This window comes from Carcharhinus amblyrhynchos, chromosome 3, assembly GCF_965287045.1.
Source record: "Carcharhinus amblyrhynchos chromosome 3, sCarAmb.v2.hapA, whole genome shotgun sequence".
In the NCBI taxonomy this organism is placed as follows: domain Eukaryota; kingdom Metazoa; phylum Chordata; class Chondrichthyes; order Carcharhiniformes; family Carcharhinidae; genus Carcharhinus; species Carcharhinus amblyrhynchos.
The window spans coordinates 127,586,122-127,590,480 of NC_137326.1; positions in this window are offsets into that span (position 1 = coordinate 127,586,122).

Below are 4,359 nucleotides of genomic sequence, written 5' to 3' on the forward strand. Positions count from 1 at the left end.
AATAAATATGTATGAAGCATGTTAAAATAAAGACACTTGACAGTTCATAGTCCAGTATTCTCAACACGGGGAGGTCAATGAGGGATAACATTCATCTGTTCAGTTACCTGTTTAGGACTACAATGGCATTCGCACCATAGCCGCACTAAATGTTAATGCTTTTAAGAATATTCAGCATTATTTTTGCATACTATCATAGAATCATAGAAAAACTACAGCACAAACAGGCCCTTCGGCCCACACGTTGCGCCGATCTTATCTCTACCTACTAGGCTTACCTATAACCCTCAATCCTATTGAGTCCCATGTACTTATCCAGAAGTCTCTTAAAAGACCCTAATGAATTTGCCTCCACCACCACCGATGGCAGCCGATTCCACTCACCCACCACCCTATGAGTGAAAAACTTACCCCTGACATCTCTTCTGTACCTACTCCCCAGCACCTTAAACCTGTGTCCTCTTGTGGCAGCCATTTCAGCCCTGGGGAAAAGCCTCTGAGAGTCCTCCTGATCAATACCTCTCATCATCTTATACACCTCTCTCAGGTCACCCCTCATCCTTCATTTCTCTATGGAGAAAAGATCTCCTTAGAGAGACGAAGGATGAGAGGGGACCTGATATCCTACGTTATCCTACAATCATAGATTCAAACAGGACAAAAGGGGTCCATCCAGCTCATCGTATCAATGCCAGTTCTTTTAAATCCATTTTTTTTTAATTAATTCGTGGAACACGGGTGTCGCTGGCTGGCCAACATTTATTGTCCATCCTTGGTTCCCTTGTTCAGACGTCAGGAGAGAGTCAACCACATTGGTGTGGCTCTGGAGTCACACGTAGGCCAGACTGGGTAAGGATTTCCCTCCCTAAAGGATGTCGGTGAAACAGATGGGTTTTTCCGACAATCAACAATGGTTTCATGGTCCTCAGTAGATATTTAATTCCAGATATTTTTTATTGAATTCAAATTCCACCATCTACCATGGCAGGATTCGAACCTGGGTCCCCAGAACATTAGCTGAGTTTCTGGATTAATAATCTAGCGATAATACCACTGGACCATTGCTTCCCACTCCACCCTTTCCCCGTATCCCCGCAAATCTTTCCTTTTCCATCTCATTCCCTTTTTGACTGTTACAATTGAGTTTACATCCACCACCCTTCCATGCAGTGCTATCCAGATCATAAGAATTCAGCGCAAGTGAATAAAATTCCCTCAGTTAGGCTGCCAATTATCCTAAGTTTATGTTCCATAGTTACTGATTCTGTTCCTTAAAATGAAACAGCTGTTAGATGGAAGATATTTGTTATTTGCCAAACTTTCCATCTCATGAAAGATAGCTGATCAGGTGATTGAGCCAATGGCCAGAATTTTACCCACCCCACCCGCCATGGGAATTGGAGTGAGTGAGGGGCAAACAATGGGAAGGGCTGTTGGCCTCGGGCGGTTTTGGGACGAAGCCATAAAATCCCGCCCAAGGTTCCTCTTGTTCAGTCCCAAAAAAAATATCTAAAAATAGAGGTTGCAATGCAGAGGAAACAAGGTGGCTGATTTTCTGATTCCCTTCATCCACCGGCACCAAATCAGCCCAATTTAGTCCCTCTACAAGCATGGTCACCAAATTTCCTCTACAGTATTTTTTGTTTTGGTGACTGTGCTTGACAAAGCAAAGAAGCAAGTTCATATTCCTTAAACAAGTGGCCAGATAACTATCCCCATGAACACGTTTATCCACTGTTATCAATGACAGCTGTTTCCGACCGAAAATATTTAGTCCCTATCAGTCATTCGCTTTTCTCTGCTCAGACATTCTGAAACACTAGTCACAACAAATGTAGAAAAGGCATGCCCTTCACATTTAATTTTGAAAGTTCTCCTTGTGTACGTGTTACCAGATAAGTCCTGTGCTCATTGCATACGCTGGCTTCCAATAATAACCTGGCTTTAACATTTGCATAATTAAGTCCCCTTAAAGGTTTCATGTCCCCAACCCACCCCACGATCCCACTAATCTCCTCCAACCCTACAAACCTGCCAATGCTCCTCCCACTGTGGACTCTTGCATACTTCCTAATTCATTTTCCCCAAAATTGGTGGTCGTTCCTTAAAAGTGGCGTCACTGGTAGATAGGGTGGTAAAAAAGGTATTTGGCACACTTGCCTTCATCGGTCAGAGCATTGCGTGCAGGAGTTGGGATGTTATGTTAGAACTGCACGAGACGTTGGTAAGATCAGATTTGGAGCACTGCGTATAATCCTGGTTGCCCCGCTATAGGAAGAATGTTATTAAACTGCAAAGTGTGCAAAAAAGATTTACAAGGATGTTACCGAGACTGGAAACCCCTCCAAAATCAAAATGAACATAAAACTGGATTTCATGACACACTTCACTTCTAGTGATATCATGCTGTTATCCTTTAAAGGTAAATTGCCACGTATGAATTTTGTGAGACCCCATCTCCAAGTCACAGCACTGAAGGAGGCCATTCAGCCCTCTCGCATGCACCACTTATTGAATGAGGAAAGTACCAAGTGCTGTACCTCCACCTTCTGCCTGTAACCCTACACATTCTTCCTTTTCAGATAACAGTCTAATCTCAATTGAAGCTACTTCCACCGCACTCTCCAGCAGCACATCCCAGATCTTAACCAATTGCTATGTGACAAAGTTCCTCCTCAAGTCACCATTGTTTCTTTTGCCATTTACCAGCGATAATCATTCTGATGGTACAACGCACAATGTTCATGCCCTGCTAAGTAACTGCGTGGAGCGGCACGGTGGCACAGTGGTTAGCACTGCTGCCTCACAGCACCAGGGACCCGGGTTCAATTCCCAGCTTGGGTGACTGTCAATGTGGAGTTTGCACATTCTCCCCGTGTCTGCATGGGTTTCTTCCAGGTTCTCCGGTTTCCTCTCACAGTCTGAAGATGTGTGGGTTAGGTGGATTGGCCGTGCTAAATTGCCCCTTACTGTCAGAGGGACTAGCTAGGGTAAAGGCATGGGATTGTGGGAATAGGGCCTAGGTGGGATTGTGGTCGGTGCACACTTGATGGGCTGAATGGCCTCCTTCTGCACTGTAGGATTCTATACATACGTATCATATGCATGACAAGGAGCAGATCCTAAACTGCTGTTAATCGCTCCCACGTTGGCAGAGTTACGGTCCCGCTGATGACACACCCCCATCGCGAGTGTCCCACCAGCAAGGGATGCGTTCAACGGGAAACCCCAGTGACAACGGTCAGACCATATGATCCCGCTGCCAGCAAAGGACAAGTCGCCTCCCACTGCCACGGAGAGGAAAGAAATCCCACCCATAGTCTTATCCTCAAATTATTGTTTCACCAATCCTTGACTGGGAAGTCGAATAGAAAATCACCACAGTGACTACAGTTTTAAAAAGACACTGTGGGAATTCCTGAGGCCATGAAATATAAAATAAAGTTTATTTATTTGTCACAAATAAGGCTTACATTAACACTGCAATGAAGTTGCTGTGAAATTCCCCTAATCCCCACAGTCTGGCGCCTGTTTGCCTCAATGCACCTAACCAGCATGTCTTTCAGACTGTGAGAGGAAACCGGAGCACCCAGGGGAAACCCATGCAGACACAGGGAGAATGTGCAAACTCCACACAGACAATGACCCAAGCCGGGAATCAAACCTGCTGACGCTGTGAAATTGTCATGGAGAAATTGTTAAATTGTGAAATAAACAACAAGGATGACAGCTGTATAGAGCTGTACTAACAGTACAGAACATTTATGATTAATTTAGGGACAATTTGTTACACCAATCAGCCTAAGAGCACATCTTTGGGGTGTGGGAGGAAACCGGAGCACCCAGAGAAAACCCACACAAGCACGGGGAGAATGCGCAAACTCCCACGGACACTGGCCCAAATCCATGTATCTGCACAGCAAACAGTGATAGTCACTGAGCTGTCGAGGTGCCCATCAGCTGGTCCAGTTTAAGCGTACACTAACGACGTGAAGCACTAAGCTACTCCCGAAACATCCAAGAGCAGCCCTCGCACGACCCACCGCGTGTATGCCCCTTGTTGGACAACAAGGCGGACCGAGGCACAATACCTGTGAATGAATAAATGAAAGAAACAATCTTAGCATTCTTGATGGGATACATAACAACAGCATAAGAGTTATCATTTATTAGCATATTGTTTCAGTTTGCCAAAGGCTCTCCGCTTCATCGCTGGATAATGAACTCCCCTGCCATAAATAGCCTCTTGCTGCTGATTCATCCAACTTAGTATCTTGGATCTACGCCAGTCTTCACTGTGTGCTATTTGAACATCCTTTCCAGTCTCAAAAACTCATGTAGAGTCCAGCTCATGAGGAG